We start from the raw sequence: 24,314 nt of genomic DNA, 5'->3' as shown, positions 1-24,314 counted from the left end.
ATTCTATTTTATGTATTTATTTTTTGAGGGTGTCATTACCCAGGTTGGAGTGCAGTGACACAATCATAGCTCACTGCAGCCTCAACCACCCTGGGCTCAGATGATCCTCCCCATTCAGCCTCCTGGGTAGCTGGGACTGTAGATGTGTGCTACTATGCCGAGTTGATTTTTCTTTACTCTCTTTCTTTTCTTTTTTTTGTAGAAACAGAGTCTGGCTATGTTGCTCAAGTTGGTCTCGAACTCCTGAGCTCAAGCATTCCACCCTGCTTCATCCTCCAAAGTGCAGGGATTACAGGGTGAGCCAACATGCCTGTCAATATGTATTTTTAAAAGAAATAAATAAGTTCTTTACCTTCAAATCTCCTCTTCCCAGACCAAAGTTTGTTTCTATGAACCTTGCTTTGATGATTATATTTCAAATTTACCAACTCCTTTGGGGTAAGGCATTGAAGAATGCTCTTGTCTAAGAGAGGATATCACCTATTTTTAACCTTCATTAACATTTTAAGATGGAATAGTCCAACATACCAGTTAAGCAGTTACTCCGTACATTTCTAAGAACAGAAGAGGGACATGAATATATAAGTGTTGAGGAATAAAAAGAATGTCTTTGTATGTGCAGTAGCCAATGTGACATGAAGAATGTATAGTAGAGCATAGAAAAGTTATTTCTCTAAGAATTGTCAGTAGGGCTTCAAAACATCAGTTAAAAATGTTAGAATATTCCAACGTCAGTTATACCAGTAACCTGGTCTGAAAATGACATTGAGAATGTGCTGAGAATAATAATGACATTAATAAAAATGCTTATTATTTTAAGTAAGGACATTTTGTGATAGCTTGTTAATCAGCATTTGATTACCAGAACAGGACTTTTGTAAGAATTAAATGGATAGTAATGAAAAAAAGTAGAACAGTGAGATTTTATTTGAAAACTTAAGGAAATTGAGTACAGTGAGATGGGTCATCTTAATAAGATCAAATAGTTTACAGACCAGTAAGATCAACTTGTAACTTGTTAAAATGGCTTTGAAAGAAATAATGTGTTATAATACAGGGAGTTGGTTCACCTGGCATATGAAAAAATAAAATGAAGAATCTATGAAGTACACTATGGCAGTAAAGTCTAGCAAAATTGGGTTCCAAGTTTTTTCCTTTCTGATGATGATTGTTGAAAATGTAGCATTAGCCATTCTTGGCTTGGTGTCATTTACCATTTGATTAAATCAACCTTCCACTTACTCTGAATTCAAGTCAAGTAATCAATATTAGGTTGGTGCAAAAGTAATTGCAGTTTTTGACATTACTTTGAAAGGCAAAAAACACAATTACTTGCAATTACTTTGGTCCTAACCTAATATTTCAATTCTAATTTGACTTCCAATATGATTTTACAAGAAAGGGGATGCTTTAGCTTGAGATCCCCCTTGGCAGTTGTATTTCTTGTTGTAATTAATAAGATGGTTTTTTTTTGTTTGTTTGTACAGAAGTTTTGTTAATCTAGTTTTTGTGAATTATAATTTCCAAGTTTTACTGAATTTGGCACCCTGACAAGATTGAGTTTTTGAACTGATGAAGCTGAGAAACAGAGTTAGGGCTGCAATGGCCTCCCAAGGTTGTTGCCAGTTGGGTGATTTCTCCTGTCCTCTAACTTCTTGTGGAGACACAGTGTGTCATCACCTGGTAAAAAGCATGGCATGGGATTGGTTGCTGCAGATGATAGTTCCCATTCCAAAGTGTTTCTCCAATAGCTTGTATGAGGATGATGGAAAGAAAATAATGCTCTTGAGAAGAATCAGAGTAGGGAGAAAAAGGAGACCTATTTGTTGCAAGCAAATTTTACTGACATAGTAAGCTCTGAAAGAAATCTGTCATGACTATTTGTCAGGTGTAATGATTAATTTTAAGTGTGAACTTAACTGGGCTATGGGGTGCCCAGGCATTTGATCAGACATTATTCTGGGTATATCAGTGAGGGTGTTTTTGGATACATGAGCCAAAATACAAAAAAATGTCACAGGAGAAACAGGATAGACTGAGTAAAGCAGATTGCCCTCCATGATGTGGGTAGTGCCACATGGTCTGATTAGTTGAGGACCTGAAGAGGACAGTGGCTCACCTTCCTGTGAATTAAAGGGAGTTCTTTCTGCCTGAGTGCCTTTGAGAGGGGACTTTTTTTCCTGCCTTTTAACTGTAACTGAGACATTGGCTTGCCCTGAGTCTCAAACTTGCCAGGCTTACCACTGAAATTATTAGCTCTCCTGGTTTTCTAGCTTGCTGGCTTCAGATCTTGGGACTTGTCAGCTTTATACTCATGTGAGCCATTTCCATATAATAGATCATATCTCTATATCTCCTATTGGTTCTGTTTCTCTAGATAACCCTGATTAATACATCAGATGTCATCATAGTATGTCATATTACCAGGAAATTTTACTTTTGCAAATGAATTACATCTTTAATGTAGTCACTTGCAGGGCAAATTCTTTTCATCTAAATTAGATTTCTGTGACCCAGGGTGAACGTGTTTTCTATTTTTTTCCTTTCATAAGGATACATCTCTTTAACACTTTTCAAATCTATCTTCAGTAACTGAATTAAAAAATTTGGTGTACTCTTATGACATAGAGGCCTGTGGTTCATCTCAACTGGTTTGTTTTGTTTGTGATGCTGCCATGTCTGTGGTTCATCTCAACTGGTTTGTTTTGTTTGTGATTCTTCCCGTTAACAGGCTCTTCCCTCAAATCCCCAAACTAAACCTTGGATTCTCTCTCCATTGGACCACCAGCTACAATGTCAACAGCTCCACAACTTGAAACTCTTGCCAAAGTGTTTTAAAGGATGATTTATTAAAGGACAATATAAATTAACAGTTGGGTATCCTCCACTATAGTGACTTAAGACCACTCATTAATTCTACAACCACTTACTGAGCACCTACCAGTAGGCCAAGCTGGAGGAACAATGATAAAATAAGCAGACTTTTTCCTTGAAGAGGGAAGGTAGGAAAACAGACATGGAGACTGAGGGAAAGAAAAGTACCTGATACTTAACAAGCATCTACATTTTACCAAGTATTCTGTGAGGGACTTTCCAATGAATCTTTATAACAGGTGTCTAAGGGAGGTACTATTATCCCTCATTTATGTATGAGGAAACTGAGGCTCAGGGAGGTTCTCCAGTTAGAAGCATAGAAATTATAGCTAGCATTCACTGAGCCTCAGTGACAGGGTGGAGTTAAAACCCTGGTCTGTCTTCCTTTTTGTTCTTTCCACTTCACCTTGTGCTGTGCTCTAGACTTTCACTGCCCAATATGATGGCCACTAGCCACGTGTGCTTATCCAGCACTTGAGATGTGGCCAGTCCAAATTGATAAATGCTATAAGCACAAAATACAAACAAGATTTCAAAAACTTACCATGAAAAAACCAAAATATCTCATTAATAATTTTTATATCGATTACATGTAGGAATAATAACACTTTAGCTATACTGGTGTATGAGGGTTCTCTAGAGAAAGGGAACTAATTTTTTATTAGATAATAATTAAATGTTGTATATTTAATTTATATATGTAATGGGACATACATACATGCATATACATCTAATGGAGGCCGAGGTGGGTGGATCACGAGGTCAAGAGATCGAGACCATCCTGGTCAACATTGTGAAACCCCGTCTCTACTAAAAATACAAAAAATTAGCTGGGCATGGTGGCACGTGCCTGTAATCCCAGCTACTCAGGAGGCTGAGGCAGGAGAATTGCCTGAACCCAGGAAAGCGGAGGTTGCGGTGAGCCGAGATCGCGCCATTGCACTCCAGCCTGGGTAACAAGAGCGAAACTCCGTCTCAAAAAAATAAAAAATACACACATGTACATATATGTATATAAACACACATGTATATGTATATACACACATGTATGCATACACATATGTATATGTGCATATATACATATATGTGTGTGTATATATAGGTATATACATATGTATATGCCTAATATCCTGTTACACATATAACACACACACGTAGAAAGAGAGACAATGAGAGAGAGAAATAGGAGAAAGGAATTTTTTAAGGAATTGGCATTTCTTTAATGATCAGTGATATTGAGCTTTTTAAAATATACCTTTTGGCTGCATGTATGTCTTTTTTAGAAAAGTGCCTGTTTATGTGTTTTGTCTACTTTTCATTGGGGTTATTTGCTTTTTATTTTGGTAAATGTGTTTAAATTCCTTATAGATATTGGATATTAGACCTTTGTCAGATATATAGTTTACAAATATTTTCTCCCATTTTGTAGGTTGTTTTTTCTTCTGTTGATAGTTTCTTTTGCTGTGCAGAAGCTCTTAAGTTTAATTAGATCCCATTTGTCAATTTTTGCTTTCATTGTGATTGCTTTTGGCATCTTTGTCATAAAATCTTTGTCCATTCCTATGTCCAGGATGGTATTGCCTAAGTTGTCTAGGGTTTTTATAGTTTGGGATTCTACATTTAAGTCTTAAATTTATCTTGAGTTTATCTTTGTATATGGCATAAAGAAGGGGTCCAGTTTCAGTCTTCTGCATATGGCTAGCCAGTTACTAGCACTATTTATTTAATAGGGAGTCCTTTCTCCATTGCTTGTTTTTGTCAGCTTTGTCAAAGATCAGATGGTCATAGGCATGTGGGCTTGTTTCTGGGCTCTCTATTCTGTTTCATTGGTCTTTGTGTCTGTTTTTGTATCGGTACCATGCTGTTTTGGTTACTGTAGCCCTATAGTATAGTTTGAAGTTCGGTAACGTGATGCCTACAGTTTTGTTCCTTTTGCTTAGGATTGCCTTGGCCATTTGGGCTCTCTTTTGGTTCCATATAAATTTTAAAATAGGGTTTTTTTTTTTCTGTGAAAAATGTCACTGGTAGTTTGATAGGAATGGCATTGAATTTGTAAATTGCTTTGGGCATTATGGCCATTTTAATAATATTGATTCTTCCTGTCCATGAGCATGGGATGTTTTTGTAGTTTTTGTGTTTGTCATCACTGATTTCTTTGAGCAGTACTTTGGAATTCCCATTGTAGAGATCTTTCACCTCTCTGGTTTGCTGTATTCCTAGATATTTTATTCTTTTTATGGGAATTGTGAATGGGACTGCATTGCTGACTTGGCTCTTGGCTAGCCTGTTGTAGGTGCATTGGAATGCTAGTGATTTTTGTACATTGACTTTGTATTCTGCAACATTGCTGAAGTTGTTTATTATCTGAAGGAGATTTTGGGTTGAGACTGTGTGGTTTTCTAGATACAGAAACATGTCCTCTGCAAAAAGGGATTGTTTAAATTCTTCTCTTCCTATTTAAATACGCTTTATTTCTTTCTCTTCCCTGATTCTTCTGGCAAGAGCTTCCAATGCTATGTTGAATAGGAGTGGTGAGTTGAGGGTATTCTTGTGTTGTGCCAGTTTTCTGGGAGAATGTTTTCAGCTTTTTCCTGTTCAGTATGCTGTTGTCTGTGGGTTTGTCATAGGTGGCTCTCATTATTTTGAAGTATGTTCCTTCAGTACTTAGTTAATTGGGAGTTTTTGACATGAAGAGATATTGAATTTTATGAAAAGCCTTTACTGCATCTATTGAGATAATCATGTTTTTTTCTTCCTTAGTTCTGTGATGGATTAGTTCTAATTCATTAGTTCCTTAGTTCTAATTTATGTGATGAATTAGATTTATTGGTTTGTGTACATTGAACCAACTTTGCCTCCCAAGGATGAATTTTACTTGATTATGGTAGATTAGCTTTTTGATATGCTGCTGCATTTTGTTTACAAATATTTTATTGAGGATTTTTGCAACAAAGTTCATCAAAGATATTGGCCTGAAGTTTTCTTTTTAAATTGTGTCTCTGCCAGGTTTTGGTATCAGGAGGATGCTAGCCTCATAGAATGAGTTGGGGAGGAGTCCCCTTTTCTCAATTTATGAAAATAGTGTTAGTAGGAATGGTACTAGCTCTTCTTTGTATCTCTGGTAGAATTCTACTGTGAATCCATCTTGTCCTGGTCTTTTATTACTTGGTAGGCTATTTTTTACTCATCAGTTTCAGAGCTAGTTATTGGTCTGTGCAGGGAATCAATTTCTGGCTCAGTCTTGGGAGGGTGTGTTTCCAGAGATTGATCCATATCTTCTAGGTTTTCTGGGGTGTGTGTGTGTGTGTGTGTGTGTGTGTGTGTGTGTGTAGAGGTGTTTGAAGTAGTTTCTGATAGTTATTTTTATTTCTGTGGGGCAAGTAGTAATATAATTTTTCTCTTTTTTAAAATTATACTTCAAGTTCTGGGGTACATGTGCAGAATGTGCAGGTTTGTTACATAGGTATATGTGTGCCATGTGGTGTGCTGCATCCATTTCTCCATCATCTACATTAGGTATTTCTCCTAAACCTATCCATCCCCTAACCCACACTCCCTGCTATACCTCCCCTAATTGTGTTTATTTGGATCTGTTCTCTATTCTTCTTTATTAGTATAGTTAGTGGCCTATCTATGTTAGTAATTTTTTCAAAATGCCAATTCCTGGATTTATTGATCTTTCACGTTTTTTTTTTTCATCTCGATTTCCTTCAGTTTAACTCTGATTTCTGTTATTTCTTGTCTGCTGCTAGCTTTGTGGTTGATTTGCTCTTCCTTCTCTAATTCTTTCATCTGTGATGTTAGCTTGTTAATTTGAGATCTTTCTAACTTTTTGATATGAGCAATTAGTGCTATAAATTTTCCTCTTAACACTGCCTTAGCTGTATCCCAAATATTCTGGTATGTTGTATCTTTATTCTCATTAGTTTCAAAGAATTTCTTGATATCTGACTTAATTTCATTATTTACCCAAAAGTCATTCAGGAGCATGTCTTTTAATTTTCATGTAAGTACATGGTTTTGGGCATTTTTTTTTTTTTGGTCTTGACTTCTATTTTTATTGCACTGTGGTCCAAGAGTATATTTGGTATAATGTTGTGGGTTTTTTTTTGCATTTGCTGAGGATTGTTTTATGTCCAATTATGTGGTCAAATTTAGGGTATGTGCCATGTGGTGATGAGAATAATGTATGTTCTGTTGTTTTTGGTGGAACGTTCTGTAGAGGTCTAGCAGATTGTGTTACATTTTGGGACATGTTGAAAATGGGATGCTTCTGAGACATAAAAGTGGAGGAATCAAGCAGCCACCTAATTATTCAGGCCTGGAGCTCAGTAGGAAAGCCTGTGCTACAAATTAAATCCAACCCAAAACACCAAGACATAATTTTTTTAATAGTTGATCTAATAAACAGGATAATACGATAAGAACTTGACTGGGCATAATTAAAGAATTAGAAAATTTAAAGAAAATATAAAAATATCTTCTCTATAGTGTACATAGAGAAGTAGAGATATTTTTTCTAAAAAAGAGCTGTTAAAAGATGAATAATATATTGATTTAAAAAAATACTTTAAGTTCTGCGATACATGTGCAGAATGTGCAAGTTTGTTACATAGGTATACATGTGCCATGGTGGTTTATTGCACCCATCAACCTGTCATCTACATTAGTCATTTCTTCTAATTCTATGGCTCTCCTAACCCCTACAGCCCAACAGACCCTGGTGTGTGATGCTTCTTTTCCTGTGTCCATGTGTTCTCATTGTTCAACTCCCACTTATGAGTGAAAACATGTGGTGTTTGGTTTTCTGTTCCTGCATTAGTTTTATTGAGAATGATGGTTTCTAGCTTTATCCATGTCCCTGTAAAGAATATGAACTCATCCTTTTTAATGGCTGCATATTCCATGGTGTATGTGTGCCACATTTTCTTTATCCAGTCTATCATTGATGGGCGTTTGGTTTGGTTCCAGGTCTTTGCTATTGTGAACAGTGCTGCAATAAACATACGTGTGCATGTGTCTTTATAGTAGAATAATTTATAATCCTTTGGGTATATACCCAGTAATGAGATTGCTGGGTCAAATGGTATTTCTGGTTCTAGGTCCTTAAGGAATTGTCACACTGTCTACCACAATGATTGAACTAATTTACACTCTCACCAACAGTGTAAAAGTGTTCCTATTTCTCCACATCCTCTCCAGCATCTGTTTTCTGACTTTTTAATGATTGCCATTCTAACTGGCATGAGATGGTATCTCAATATGGTTTGATTTGCATTTCTTTAATGCCAGTGATGATGAGCTTTTTTTCATATGTTTGTTGGCCACATAAAGAGGTCTTCTTTTGAGTTGTATGTTCATACCATTTTGCCACTTTTTGATGGGGTTGACTTTTTTCTTGTAAATTTGTTTAAGTCCCTTGTAGATTCTGGATATTAGCCCTTCGTCAGATGGGTAGATTGCAAAAATTTTCTCCCATTCTGTAGGTTACCTGTTCACTCCAATGGTAGTTTTTTTTTTTTTTTTTTTTTTTTTTAAAGAAGCTCTTTAGTTTAATTAGATTCCATTTGTCAATTTTGGCTTTTGTTGTCATTGCTTTTGGTGTTTTAGTCACCCTTAACAGATTGGATTTTTCTATAAATCAATGGGAAGACATTGATGATTTTATGAATAAGAGTAATATGATTAAATCTGAATTTTAGAAATATCACTCTGGAGACTGTGTGTAGATCAGATTTGGATGTGATCAAGACTGGAGGCAGGGGTACCTGAGTTTTCTGTTAACTGATTCATGCAAGAAAAGATGACTCCTGACATGAGACAGTGATCATTTAGATGAAGAGAAAGAGAAGATTTGAGGAATACTTGGAAATAGAATTTACTTAATTTACTGGTTGAATTGAATGTGAAGAGGAGATGAATAGAGAAGAAAACACCCTCAAAGATGATCATGAATTTTCTGTCTTGATTGAGTGTTTGATCAAATGAGTGGCTACGTAGGAGGAACAATTTATTGTGGAAATGATGGGGTATCTCCACAGGACACCCAGAAAGGGAGGTTTAGGATTATATATATAGATCTGGAGCTCTGCAGAGAGGTCCAAACGAAAGATATGCCTCTGGACCTCATCAGCATTGAGGTTGTAGTTCAAGTTAGTAGAGTAGATGAGACCTTTTAGTGACAATGTGAAGAAAGAGAAAGGAGAGGATGAGTTGAGAAGCTTCAACATTTGTAGGACAGGTGGAGGAGGAGGAGCCTGTGAAAAGTACAGAATAGAATAAACCATGTAGATCAAAAGTAATCCAGGAAGGACTATAGTCAATAAAACAAAGGGAGGTGAGAACAACCAGAAGGGATGAGGAGCAGTTTCACATTCTACAGAGAAGTGGAAAAGCTTGAAAAGAATCTTTGGATTTAGCCACAGAATGATGATTGAGATAACATCTCTCTTCAGTTTAATAACTTTTGTTTCTCAAGCTCCTCATGGTGATAGGGCTTAGTGTGGTTAGAATTGGCTCAGGAGAGAGGTGTAAGTTCAGGGTTTATACACCACTCCAATATTCACAAAAGAGAAGAGATTTTTTTTTCTCCTTGAAATAAAATTATGAAAATAAACCTTACTTACTGTCCTTCTCTATTTGTGTACCCCACTCGAGAAAATCAAGGGATTGATTTCTTTTCATTAGAAGGAATTGGCACAGGAGTAAGAATTTGTCCCTTTCCACTTTCAGAGTCCCTCTGAGCATAAACTACATAGCAAACATTGGATGAAGAATGTACAGTATCAGAACTTGTGGGTGTTCAAATTATGTGTTTGTAGATTAGTCTTAAGAACATAACTTCTGCCACTAAAACAAAGTTAGAATTGTGTTCTTACTCCTTGTGATGCTGACCAATAAATCAGAAACAAATTTTCAGTGCATAAGCTTGTGTCAGATAGGTCTGTGTTTGGACACCACCTCATGCTTTCTAGGAGATCATGGGGAATTAATTTATTTTAGTTCCAATTTCATTGTAGGTGAAGTGGGAATGATGATATCTACCTTGTAAGGTTTCCATAAGTATTTAAGGAGATAATGTACTTTCAGCATTTAAACAGTTCTTTGCAAAAATCACTGCTCAATAAAGGCTAACCAGTGTTATTTTCATTCTAGTCTTTAAAGTCAACCTTTCTTCTCTGCTTTGGGATTGACTGTGGCTTTTCAGACATTGCTCCCACACCTTGCCAGACTCCAGTCTTCTTAGGATCCTCAGTCTTTCCTTTTTAATTTTTTTCTTGTTACCAGTCATGCCCAGGGAATACTTAAACAAATCAATGTTTTTCTTTGGATATTGATGCCTATTTAACGAACTTAGAACTTACTTCTTTTCATGATCAATTGTTACAATGAGTAGTCTATACTTACTCTCATTTTTTCCTATTTTGTTTTGTTTGTAAACTTTGAAATGGAATGTTAGCCTACTGAAACATAGACTCCTAAAATGGCTCATTGGTGACATATTACTAGTGAAAATAAATGCCATTTTAAAATCTCCCACCTCTTGGGCCATTCAGCTGCATGTGATTTTCTTGAGAACCTCATCTTTGAAAACCTTCTTATTCTTCTTTTGTGTGTCACCACAACATCCTCAATCTTTTCTTCATTGGCCCCTCTTTTACCTCCCACATCACAGTCACTGGAGTTTCTCAAGGATTAGTCCACATGTTTTTCTTCTCCTTTTACAATAATTCCTTCACAGAGTTTTTTCTACTTAGAGTTTTTCCCATGATCTTGATGATGAAAAGCATCACATCTACATCTGTGTTCTTTTTAACTTGTACTCAACCTCCTTATCTCCTAATATGAGACCCCTAAAATTCCTGTCATTGTCTCATTGTCTTCAGTAGATAAGCTCAATTTTCACCCCTTCTTTGAGCTTGACTATTTTTTCAGTCCACAAAGACTTCTACCCTTAAAACATTTTTTTTTTTTAGACTGTACCATTTGGATTAGAATCTGCCTTAAACTATGTGAAAACCCTATCCTCCTTAGCCTCTATGTGCTTTGAGGTCAGCATCCACATTTATATTTCTTGTGTGAAACTCAAATACTTCACAATTAACTACTGTGTCCACAATTAACTACCGTGTCCACCACTTTAAAAAGTCAGTGTTGTAGATGAAAAACAAAACATAGGTAAACTTCAGAGTGGAAATACTAGTACACCCCAGAGTGGTGTAACACTTATTTGGGAATTTGTATTTATTGTCAGGCTAAAGTTTGCATAATAATATTAATAGATATAATTAGAAATGAGATTTAAGCATATTAAATATTGACGGTCATATAAAACAGACATACTAAACAAATGTTTTTTCTCTTTTTTTGTTAATTATTTGGCACTTGAGCTTAATATCATTTAATATATTTCTCCATAACTCTGGTTAAGAAATGAATAGGAAATTTTCAATAGAAGTATTAAATGGAGTATTTAGCAAATATTTTATTAGCCACAATTTGAAGAATGTTGTCAATTCCAAATATAATTAATTTTATTAAAACCTGGTAAATCTGATTTTTGCAGTGAATTGAAAAAAAATGTTTGGGTCGTAAATTCTATGAAGAAATATTTTGCTTTGTGTGGTATTGAGCAAAGATTTCTTAAACTTTCATGTTTTTCATTTGAAAAGATCCAGACTAAATCTCAAATAAATGGTAGATTCAGTAAAATCAAAGAAAACACTTTTTGGAACAGATCCACACACACAAAAAAAGGAAGCAATTTTTCATAAATGTGAACAAAAGACTAAATTTCTCTTATTCCTATTTAGTATAAAGCTCAATCTCAGTAGATAGACTTGTTTTGTGTGTTTTCTGGTTAAAAAATGACTTAAATTCTATTCTGTATAGAAATACTTAGCAGGCCTCTTTATGGTGGTCAAATAATAATTCTGATACTAGTTGGGGCTATATGTTAGAATATCGAAAGTCCAGTTTGAATTATTTTTCACAGCTGAGTCACCACAGTGATTCTGCAAATGACTTTTATTTTTTCATTTCGATTTCTCTATCAAAATTCAAAGAAGGATTTTTGATCAGAAACTATACTAAATTATATGTTAATGAGAAAAATTTTAAGTCATAACAAGAGAAAGGTTGAAAAGTAACAAAGTTTAGCAGAAATTTTGCCAAGAGAGAGATGAGGGCCAGATGTGATTGAGTTACAGTTGAGACAAGTCAACAGCATCAATGTTTTATCCTAGTGTATCCAAAAGAAATATGTCTCCAAGATGCCATATTTCTGCCTCCAGGTATCAGTTTCATTTGATATGTTGATACCGTGCTTTCATTTCTTTACTCCTTTATTCTATAAAAAATATGTGTATTACAATTTGCAATTGCAAAAATTTGGAACCAGCCTGAACGATATACCATGGAATACTACTCAGCCATACAAAGGAATGAAATAATGGCATTTGCAGCAACCTGGATGGAATTGGAGAATATTATTCTAAGTGAAATAACTCAGGAATGGAATATCAAACATCAGTGTTTTCACTTATATGTGGGAGCTAAGCTATGAGGATGTAAAGGCATAAGAATGATATATTTGACTTTGGGGACTGGAGGGAGATGGTGGGGGATGAGGGATAACTGGACTATGTGTTTGGGGCAGTGTACACTGCTCAGGTGATGGGTGCACTGAGATCTTAGAAATCACCCCTAGAGAACTTATTCACATAACCAAATGCCCCGTTTCCCAAAAACCTATATAAATAAAAAATTAACAAATTAAAGAAATGAAACAAAATTACTTAATCATAACCCCAAAACCAAATGCCCAAAATATTTGCGTTAAATACCAAATACGTGACCAGGTACCAATGACTGGCATTGCCTCTAAAGCATGTGAAGTTACAGTCCTGACTCTTGCTAAGTTCTTTTCATTCATCTTTACCCACGCCTTATTCCCAGATGGGAGTCACATGCAAGAATCACAAGATGTGAATGTGGGTTTTATCCTTTGGGGATTTTGGGATTCATGGAAGTTACGGTATTGGGAAAATATGTATCTGGCTTTTGAATCTATCATATTCCCTCTGTTGTTTCTATACTGGAAACACCAAGGAATTCAGGAAAAAAGGTAGAACTTGGAAAGGCTGAAGCTCATTTTAAATAGATCAAGTCCTGGAGCAGGGGAAGATGGCCACTGTGAATTACAAGACTAGGCTAACGATGCTGTAATACACTTTTAGGTGGTAGTTCAGACGTAGAAGGTGGGAGACTCTAAAGAAAGTTAGCGTAACTCTTTATTATTCTTCTTCCTACTGTAATGAACCACCTAAGCTTCCCCTTTCAATTCATGGGATAATCTTTAAATAACTAGAGAAGAAGTGGGCTTATGGATAGGTTCATTCTTTTCAAGATATTTTTATTCAGCTGTACTTTTATTAATATTCTGTCTTCTTTCTCTCTTTGTCCTTTTTATTTACACTCTGCATATTTTAAAAGAGCGATTCATTTTCCTTATAAATAATTAAAAATCATAGAGGTTTATAAATAAACACAAAAATAAACAATGGGATGGTGTCTCCTTTTATACTTAGTCTTATAAAATTGTAGAGAAAAATAATTGGAAATAGGTTGATTCCAAGAAGCTAGAAATAGAACAGAAGAGAATAGGATTTACATGGTATTTTTGTATGACATCTAAAATTCTCACAGGGGATTTGTCAAGTTATTCTCACAGGGGCTTGTCAGTCCTAAAGAACATTCTCTACACAGAGAGGAAAGTCACTACAGCCAAAGTGGTAACCTCCTAGGGTGTGTCTCCATGCCATCCCAACTCTTTCAGGCTTCTCTGATCCAGCATGAGTTACAAAACTTACAGTCAGTGGGGAATTTCCTTATTTGAAGTCTCGTCACTTCAGTGACTTTCTAAATAGAAATGAGAGAACCCAGAAACGTTTTGAAAAAATTTTTATTTCTTCCTGGCAATTGCATGTGTATTTTTTCCTGTATGTTATTTGAATGTGAGGAGTTGTCATTATCTTAGGAACAACTATGAAACAGTCTCTGGAAAATGGAATTTGATTTTGGGTAAACAATAGGAGAAATTTACTGTTTTTCTTCAGTAGCTCCACAATAAAAGGTATGTTCAATGTCATTGAGAAGAAAGGCTACAAATGCTCTTTTTCTTCATGAGTATCCTTTAAAATAAATAGAGTGAAGGCAAAATTTGAGTAATTAAGAGTAGAAAGTTGGCCTGCGCTTTGGTTTTCTTGATATTAAAAAAGTGTATGCTAGGGATTGTCATCTAGAAATTTACTTCAAATTTCCACTGACCTTCCTTTGTAGAAACAGATATATATTCCTTTTCTAAAAAGCGAAAAAGGGTAGTGACATAGAACAAATGTTTCAATGGTTCATTGATTATAGGACTGACATAAGAAGACTACGAATGTGGTATGTGTGTATGTAAAAGTGAATGAGAGAAAGACAGAGAAAGAGGCGTTTGCGACAGAATGGAGAGTTTTTGGTAAATAAGTATTTATCTATACTTAAAACATAAAAGCTTAAAATAATGCTAAGTAGAAAATAATGGCTATAAGAGAATACTAAGAAGAAGAGAAATTGGTGGGGTAGGATATTTTCCATAACAATTTAATAATGTTGTAACTATGCTTTTATTTCCTAAGCTTAAAGCTCTATGATTACATATAACTGACATGAATAGGTACTGATCAAACTTTGAACTAAAGCAATTTATTATTTAGATTTGATTTTTGTGTTTTTCTTCATCTAGCTACCAAGTTGATCACATTGTTGATAAAAAAAGATTTAGTAAAGTTAATGTAATTATTTATAATAATATTAGATCAATGAATCAGATCAGAATAATTCTTTAAAATGGGCTAAAGTCATTTAAGTTAAATCTATTCAAACATTTTTTATTCCAATGGTACCTTTTTCAATAGTCTCTTTTCTCTCTTGCTTTGTCATTTTAATTTAAATAATAAAAACTAGAGTGTTTAAAGGGACCATGTCAAGATACTGGTAAACTTGAAACTATTCTTCTTACATTAGAATTGTTATTAGTACATTTGTATTCAAATAGAAAAATCAGTTTCCCAGGATAAATCTTTCTTTGATGTACAAATGGTTAACTATTAGACCTTATTTATGATGCTCAGAGATATATAACATATTAGTAAACTCAGGCATTGCTTTTCTTCCTTCCTTGTTCAGTTAGCTGTAGAATACAAAAAGAATGGTTTCATACTGACTGATTGCTGTCCTTCATTCTAACATATTTATAGACCTAGCATATGTTTTGAAACTTCAAAATGTTTTTCAATGTAACATAAATAGCAAATTTAATTTTGAACCTGTTGATATTTGGAATAAAAATGTAGCACAATGTTTGACCCGTAGTAGACAGTCAATTAGTTTTTGTGGAAAGGATGAAATCTTCAAGTTGACTATTCTAGAAAGATTGGCTAGCTTAAATTTACTCCATGAAAGTAGACTGTTTTCCTAAACCTATATAGTACTTTGCAACTTCCTGCTATAATTCAGAATTAAACCAAGGCCTCTTAACTATAGATGTGTCTGAACCAATCTATCATGAATTCAAAAAAAATGCTTTTAAAATGGTCCAAGAATTATTTCTTTGGATAAGTACATGCTATACTGGTTTATATTTAAATTAAAAAATAATTCAGACATATAAATTAAATGCTACCAAAGTATACAAAATTAAAAGTGAAAATAAAATATGTAACCTTAAAGTACATGGCTGTTGTCGAATTGGGAGCGTAGACAAGCTACTGTGCTGTTGACAGTAATTGCCAAGGTCAGGTTTAATTAACGACCAATGCCATGAGCAGAGCATCAAACCACCCACCTTCACAAAACACTTGCAGGCACAAAGAACCACAGGCACACATTCGAGAAGAAGCTAATAACTTGAAGAGAAGCAAAGGGACTCCCATAGTTCCCTTTATTTCCATATTGTTTGTGATGAATAAAGCCTTAATATTCATAAATATCCAAATAATTCTAATAAACTACTCAAAACATATTTTTAGATTATGGAAACACGTTTAAAATTATATTTTTCCAGAAACATCAATTCTCTGTGGTTTCAGGGAAGATAAATATTAAGTGTCTTAGAGATACAGTTTGAAATCTCCTGGGTTTCACGTTTGCCCTGAATTGATGAATCTGTCTTTTCTAATAAGAAATGCTTTCGATATTCTTGTAGGCTGTAGAATTTAAAGAGATAATACACATTACTCCTTCCTTCATTCTTTAAATCATTTACCAAATAAGGAGAGTCTCTCGTTAATAGTGGGAGTAGAGAACTAAGAAAGAAATAGCCTGTCTTCATGGGATGAAACATGAAAAAGTTATTACACCTAAAGATTGTTATGAAGAAAAAGCTATCATCAGATCCAAAAGTTGATAGGAATGTTTCAGTTAGGAGAAACAAGTTCAAGAGCTCTATTTTACATCATGATCAATATACTTAGTAACAATATACTGTACACTTGAAAATTACTGAGTGTGAGGTAATGCATATGTGAATTCATTTGATTTAGCCATTCCATAAAATTAACCATGTTGTACACTATGCATACATAAAATGATTGTCAATTCAAAAACAGTTGGAAGGAACAAACAAGGAAAACAGAAGCACACAGCATGGTAGTTTGTTTTTTTCTGTGGTCTTTTTCATGTTCTTCTATGCACCTGTGATGCCCTCTTCAGGCATTCATGTTCCACTTTCTAGGCTGAGCTCAGGGAGCCATCTCTGTCTTTTTCTAGTGCCTTGTGCCTGTGTATGTATCTCTTTCATTATCTTCACTATGCCATTAAAATTGATCTTTTTATATGTCTGTTTCTATCAGTGAATTACATACTTCTTGAGGGCGGTGACAGATATTATCTTTCAACCCTAGTCATAACGGTGCAATTGAAAAGTGGGTTAGTTGATTTGCTGAAGGTTGAATTCTTGGGAGAAGGCATGATGAAGAAGAAAAGCTTCACTTCTCTGGAGATAGGAAGCCTGAATTCTACTCTGAGGCTGCCACTTACAAGTTGGTAGGAACTGAAAAGGACACCGTGTGAACTTGTATGGCCACTTGCAGCACTGAGCTGTGGCAGATGCTTTTGGTACTTTGCATATCTTCCTCTAGGACCCTCTCTGATTTCAGCCACTTTGTCAGTGGACAATCCCTGAGAGTTCAGACTCATCTCTAGCTGGCAGCTGTCACCTGTATTTCTGGGATTTGGCTCGGGAAAGGGCACACTGGAAGGGGCAGTGATTTTTATCTTGGGGCATTCATGAACCAATGACAATGAGAAGCAGTTAAAGAAATTTTTCAGCCTCTTGTCTTTTGCGAGAAGTGGGAGAGGTGGAAGGGGGATGACTCTGAAGAGTGTTTGGTTTGCGTCTCAGAGGACCTGGCAGAAACAAACCCACATTTAGAACAGCTTTATGTTTCTTTTTCTTCTTCTCACTCTTCTACTCATTTATTTCAGCTTCCCAGTATCACCTTCCAAGTAAACCACCTGCACCCAAGTCTAAGTCCTTGTCTTAGGCTCTGCTATTGGGAAGACTCAAACCAAGACTCTAGCCTAAGCGGCAGGGCTCTTAAGTGGTGATGTAATAAGGCCAGTACTTTTCTGTTTTGTTTCCACATAACAGGCAATATTTTCCTCCCAGCCTGTGCATGCGTTTTCTCACTGGTGGTTATTAGGTCTAGCCAAGAACAACTTGACTGACTTTTTTTGTTGTTGTCGTCTCAGAATATCTTCGCTCTGTTTACTAGGCAAGATTTATGTAATTTTTATGTTTGTCTCATTTGTTAACAGGGAACCCTGAGCAGAACACATACACAAACTCATGCAACACCCAAAGGGACCAGGTTCCTCACATGTCCTTGGAAATCTTCAGGATGCTCAAGGACAAGTTCAGTAAGTTGCAAGATTTCAAAAATATTTAAGAAGAAGAAATTTGTGAGCCAAGTGTGTCCCAGTCATTCAGCCTTCTGAGGTTACGCTGTCCTTTCAAATACAAATTCAATAAATGATCCCCTCCTCCACAAATTCAGTAAGTGATACCGTTGGCTAATACCCTTTCTCATATTTCCCTAAGTAAATGAGTGAGAAGAAGTGGGTACAAGATGCTCTTGGCTTATATATTCTCCCATTTGGTGTAATTCCTAGTATCGTTTCCTATTTTACGTTCTTTAGCTCTGGATCTGTTATTCTCTGGATCTGTACCTGTCTCCTGCCTATACCAATTCATTTCAAGCCAGAAGGCAGTATCTTTCCTTCAATGCTTTCTGTATCATCAACTCAGGGCTGTTAGAGAGAACTTACTTTACCTGAAGGCTTGGTCATACAGCACAAATAAGGAAACAACCTCAAATAGAATAAGTGAATCACCTTTCCTAAGTTCATCAGCCATTTCTGCTCTAGGGGACTCATATTTTTTATGCTTTTTTTTTTTTTTTGCCCCTGGCCTGCTACTATTTTTGTAGGTCTGCTTTTTCATGCTACAGTCTTTTTCCCCCTTCAATTCCTTAGATTCATCTCCCACCCATCTCAGACAAAACCTTTTACAACACACATTATTACAGCATGTGGAACTTACTGATCATTTGTTAAATGGAACAATTTAGCTATTTAGCTTCCTTTGTGTCAACCTTCTCATTCCAGACTCTGCCTAAGACATTGCGTTTTGTAACAAAAAGTCCCAATAATATGTTCTCTCAAACAAACTGCCAGTTGGCAATGCATATTTAACAATTCAAGAAGCGGTAGAAACTTTGAAAATCACAGCTCTTTTTTAACTGTTTAAAGATAAAATTCTTAGGTGGTCTTGAGGTCGAAGTATTACTCATGACTGCTCTGTCAGGGCCTTTGTTAGAGGAAGCAGGATTGCGGCAGTTCTTTACCATTTCTCGGAATATAAATTCTGAGGGTCAGAGCTGCCCCATCTGCCTCCCTCTCCTCCACAGTCAAACACAGACGAGGCTGACTGATTTGGGGTCAATCCTATTGACAGCTCCGCTTTATGCCTCTAGTGGATTTCTCAGGTTTGCCCCATAGTCAGGGACCAGAATAAAAGAAAGTCAACTGGGAAATTTTTAGGGTCAGAAAAGCAGTTTTAAACTCATACACACTTTATCAAAATTTTCTTTTCTTTTTTTTGAGACAGAGTTGCACTTTTTCACCCAGGCTGGGGTGCAATGGCGCGATCTTGGCTCATGACAACCTCCGCATCCCGAGTTCAAGTGATTCTCTTGACTCAGCCTCTTGAGTAGCTGGGACTACAGGCATGTGCCACCACACCTGGCTAATTTTTGTATTTTTAGTAGAGTTGGGGTTTCAACATGTTGACCAGGCTGGTCTCGAACTCCTGACCTCAAGTGATTCACCCGCCTCGGCCTCCCAAAGGGATTCCAGGCATGAGCCATCGCAGCTGGCCAAAATCTAATTTTCTGAGTTGGGTTTAGGCTGTGGCACTGAGTGCTGTCAGACTGCTGCATCACGAAGCTAATAGAGTTTTTCTAAAATTCAGCGGGGACGCTAGAGCCAGGTTTTAGCTTCTGAGGATGTGTGGGGTGGGAAATGCAGGGAGCTAGTATTGCCGACTTAACAGTGTTACTCAGATCTTCAGAATCTTTCTCTGAATACTTTTTCTAGACCCAATCTCTTTCTCCCTTCTTTCTGGGACTAATCAGTGACACAGATATTAGATATTTTGTGATTGTCCCATAGGTCCCCGAGGCTCTGTTCAGTTTTTTCCAGTCAATTTACTTTTCGTTGCTCAGGTCAGAAAAGTTCTGTTTTATAAATTCACTGATTCTTCTGTTGTCTCCATTCTGCTGTTGAGACCGTCCATTAATTTTCTTCTTTAGGTAAAGTATTTTTCAATTCTAAAATTTCCATTTGGGTCTTCTTTATGTCTTCTAGCTCTTCACTGAAACTTTTCTTTTGTCTTAAACATATTCATACTTGTTTGTTGAAGGTTTTTTATAATTGCTATTTTAAAATTATTGTCAGATATTTCTGGCCTTTGTGTCATTTTGGTGTTGGTGTTTGTTGATTATTTTTTCTCATTTATGTTGGGATCTTCCCAGTTGCTAGTATGATAAGTGATTTTTTATAGAAACCTGGACATTTAGGGTATTTTGAGACTCCAGATCTTATTTAAATCTGTTCTAACAGCCTTCTTCTAATAATGCTTTGGTGGATGAAAGGGGCACTCCTTATTTCCACGTGGGGCTAGAAATACTGAAGTCCTGGTTCTCCAGTCAGCCTCTGTTGACTTCCAAAGATGGACAATTCTTATTACTGCTGAATAGGCAGGAGACTTCAGGCTTTTCCCTGGCTCTCTGTGACATCACCCTGGCTTGGAGAGGCAGGAGTGGCAGGAGTGGCTCCACTGTGCCATGAGACAAGAATGTCCTTTTTACCACTGAGCATGTTCTAAGTTTCCTCTACACCTCCTCTGTTGATAATCTAGAGGGGACTGAAGGAATGATGCTGGAACACCTCAGGGATGAAGGTGAGGTCTTCCCATTGCTTGGCCTGTCGGGGGACTGGGAGGGCTAACATTAGGAGAAATATGTAATGTAGATTATGGGGGGATGGATGCAGCAAACCACCAAGGCATATGGTGGTTGCCAATGAACACTTAATGATCTAAGAATCAGTAGAAACTTTGAAAATCACAGCTCTTCTTTAACTGTTTAAAGATAAAATTCTTAGGTGTCCTTTAACTTGTAGCTGGGAGGAAAGCAGGAGGACTAGGGAAAAAGATGTCTACTTCATTTTTCCAGCAGTGAGAATCTCTGATGTATTTAGGATAGAGGACTTTAAGATAGAGTAGAAGTGTGCCACTCATCTAACCAGTCTTCAGAGCTGTAGCGACTCACTGGGCTATGACCAGACCCCCACTGTCTGGTTACCTGATCTAGTCTATTCCGAACCACAAGGTATTTGGCTGCAAAAGGGGTGGTGCCTTTTTCTGCCTGGTTTCTACCATATTTCAACCCACACTTCCAGTCTTTCTACCCTTTATTGTTAGATATGTGTCTTCTCACTTACTTTCTCTATGTATTTCCCAATGTCTGGTCTATCTCTGTACTATGCTGAAAAATTGAATAAAAATTCTCTGTAGTCTAACAAATGAGTACCAAAAGGGATAAAATAATCATAATTATGCCATTATTTGGCAGGTTTGTTCATATCAAATTTAAATTTATCATTTAGTAATTTCCCCTTTTAAGTGGGATTATTTAAGCTTTTCTAAAAACAGAAAAATAACTTTTCTTAAAAGAAAAAGTTCTGATTCTCTTCATAAGAAAACGTGTGTGTGTGTATTATATTGCTAAATAGTAGAGAAATATAAAATAATGTTGAAAGTAATACATGCAGAAAAAAATCTGTTCAAATACTGTCTTTGTGTTGTTAGAAAATGGTTTGTATAATTGTTTTTAATTCCAAATGCCACAGTATTCACAATAATTACTGTTTCTTCCCTGGTATTGAGAATTAAGAAAGGTCAGACAGAAAGAGTACAAAATAGAATGGTTACTAATGCAGAAAGTGTGTTTAACTCCAGAATCCTAGTATCAGTTAAACTAATATTATGGCTTCATGATTTTATTTCAAAATTAATTTCCCTCTCTAAAGTGTTCGACAAGCTACTTTTAGCTATTGGCCATGTCTCAATGGATATGAACTGACTGGAAACTTTGAACGTCCATAAAAATGTTATTGAATTTTTGAATAATAAGGTTATCCAGCAAACAATAAGCAAGCACATGTTCATGTTTGTTGAGCAGTTGTCTCAAGTTGAGCTACAAATTTTGGTTAGAAAATTCAGGAGAAAGAGCAAAGTGTGCTACGTTGTTTGATTGATTATACATCCATAAATAATAAAAAGCAAACCAATCAACCAACCAAACAAACCCTAACTGAAAACACATTGAACATATGACAAGTTTATTCTGTATTAGAACAAAAAACCATGACAACAGTGTGTGTTAAATACAATTCTTTTCTAAGGAGTTCATGTTCAGCTTTTCTCTGTGCAACTTTTCTCTTTATGCTTGGGATAGCTTAAGGGAAAGAAGTGATATATGAGTTTCTACTATTCCTTCCCTTATGAAGGAAATCTGACCTTGTGGAAAGACTGTAGGGTTCATACTCTCCACTGCCTGTTGAATGAGTGAATCCCATCTCAAGATCATGCTTGTCTCCACTAGAGCAGAGGCTGGGAATGGCTCCCATTTGAATAGATGCCACTTTTTTGTTAGCTTCTGATTGTTAAAATCATCCCTTATATTGAGCTGAATTTTTCATCTCTGTTCTAGTTTCGTCTTGTGCAGCAAATCTCTTCCAATATCTCTTCTGTATGATGGGCTTTATTTACTATTTTACATGTACACATGTTTTAAATTCAATCATATGAGAATTAGTTGCTTTAGTTTACATACTTCATGACACTTCACTCTTTTTTTTTTGAGACAGAGTTTCGCTCTTGTTACCCAGGCTGGAGTGCAATGGCGCTCACCGCAACCTCCCCCTCCAGGGTTCAGGCAATTCTCCTGCCTCAGCCTCCTGAGTAGCTGGGATTACAGGCACGTGTCACCATGCCCGGCTAATTTTTTGTATTTTTAGTAGAGACGGGGTTTCACCATGTTGACCAGGATGGTCTCGATCTCTTGACCCCGTGATCCACCCGCCTTGGCCTCCCAAAGTGCTGGGATTACAGGCTTGAGCCACCACGCCCGGCTGACACTTCACTCTTACATAAACGAGTATCTCAGAAGAAGAAGATTCTTCTCATATCCACAATACAATTATCACACCCAAGACATTTAAAATGGTTATAATACCATTCTCTAATATATAGGCTTTAAAAAAAAGTTCTTCAATTGTCTCTATACAGTCTTTAAAATGTATTTTAATTTTATTTTTAATTAACAAATGATATAAGCAGTTGGCACATATTGTATATTTATGGGGTCTTGATGTGATGTTTCAGTATTCATTTACATTGTGAAATGATTAAATCAAACCTGTTAACAAATTCATCACCACATTATTATTGTGGTGAGAACATTTAAAATCTACTTTTAGCAATTTAAAAATGTACAACACATTGTTATTTTTTATAATCACCATTTTGTGCAATAGATCACTAAAGCTTATTCATCCTATCTAACAGAAAAATTTACCCTTTAATAAACACATATAATAGCTTTAAATGCTTTTTTCTTCTGTAGGATTTCTTCAGCAGTCTGTTCATTATTGACAGCACTTGTAGACATTTACCATCATAATAACCTCCTTCCTTCAATGTTCCCTGTTATGGATAGAATGTTTTGTCTAACATTTGTATTTTAAAATCTAACCCACAATGTGATGATGATATACTTTGGACATTTGTCCCCAACCAAATGTCATGCTGAAATGTAATCCCCAATGCTGGAGCCTGGTGGAGGTGTTTGGATCATGGGTGTGGATACCTTATAAATGTCTTGGGCCATCCCCTTGGTGATAAATGAACCCTCACACTGAGTATACATGAGATCTGGTGGTTTACAAGTGTGCAGCACCTCCCCTGCACTTCCCACTCTCACTCTTTCTCCCACTCTGGCCATGTGAGAGGCCTGCTCTTGCTTTGCCTCCTGCCATGAGTAAAAGTTCTCCAAGGCTTCCCTAGAAGCCAAGCAGATGCCAGGGCCGTGTTTCCTGTATAGCCGGTAGAACTCTGAGCCAATTAAGTGTCTGTTCCTTATAAAGTATCCAGTCTCAGGTATTTTTTTTTTTTTGAGACAGAATCTTGCTTTGTCACTAGCCTGTAATGCAGTGGCATCATCTCAGCTCACTGCAACCTCCGCCTCCAGGGTTCAAGCAATTCTCCTGCCTCAGCCTCCCAAGTAGCTGGGACTACAGCCACGTGCCACCACACCCAGCTAATTTTTGTATTTTTGTAGAGATGGGGTTTCATCATATTGGCCATGATAGTCTTGATCTCTTGACCTTGTGATCCACCTGCCTCATACTCCCAAAGTGCTGGAATTACAGGCTTGAGCCACCGAGCGCAATTTCAGGTATTTCTTTATAGCCATGCAAGAATGGCTTCACACAGATAGTATTTGAAGGTGGAGTCTTTGGGAGGTAATTAGGTCATGAGGGTGGAGCCCTCACAAATGAGATTAGTGTCCTTTTAAGAAGAGGGCAAAGAGCTACTTGCTGTCTTCCCACCATGTGAGGATATAACCAGGAGTTGGAAGTCCGCAACCCAGAAGAGGATCTTTGTTAGAACCCCACTATAATTGGACCCTGATCTCAGACTTCCAGCCTCAAGAATGTTTGTTGTTTAAGTACTAGTCTATGGTATTTTGTTACAGCAGCCCAAACTGACT

General features: G+C 36.4%; 1 protein-coding gene across 2 annotated transcripts in view; it reads left to right on the top strand.

The window, feature by feature from the left end:
- Positions 1–24,314, top strand: part of MRPL39 (mitochondrial ribosomal protein L39) — a 201,294-nt gene that overhangs the window by 145,721 nt on the left and 31,259 nt on the right. Inside the window, exon 11 of one of the 2 annotated variants that reach the window (XM_035282816.3) lies at positions 203–359. The exons of the other annotated variant lie outside the window; for it this stretch is intronic. The gene's annotated coding sequence lies outside the window, so the exon portion shown is untranslated. Of the gene's footprint in view, positions 1–202; positions 360–24,314 lie in introns of those variants that run through there. 2 annotated transcript variants of the gene reach the window in all.

This window comes from Callithrix jacchus, chromosome 21, assembly GCF_049354715.1.
Source record: "Callithrix jacchus isolate 240 chromosome 21, calJac240_pri, whole genome shotgun sequence".
Taxonomy (NCBI): domain Eukaryota; kingdom Metazoa; phylum Chordata; class Mammalia; order Primates; family Cebidae; genus Callithrix; species Callithrix jacchus.
This window is presented reverse-complemented; position numbering and strand designations above follow the sequence as displayed.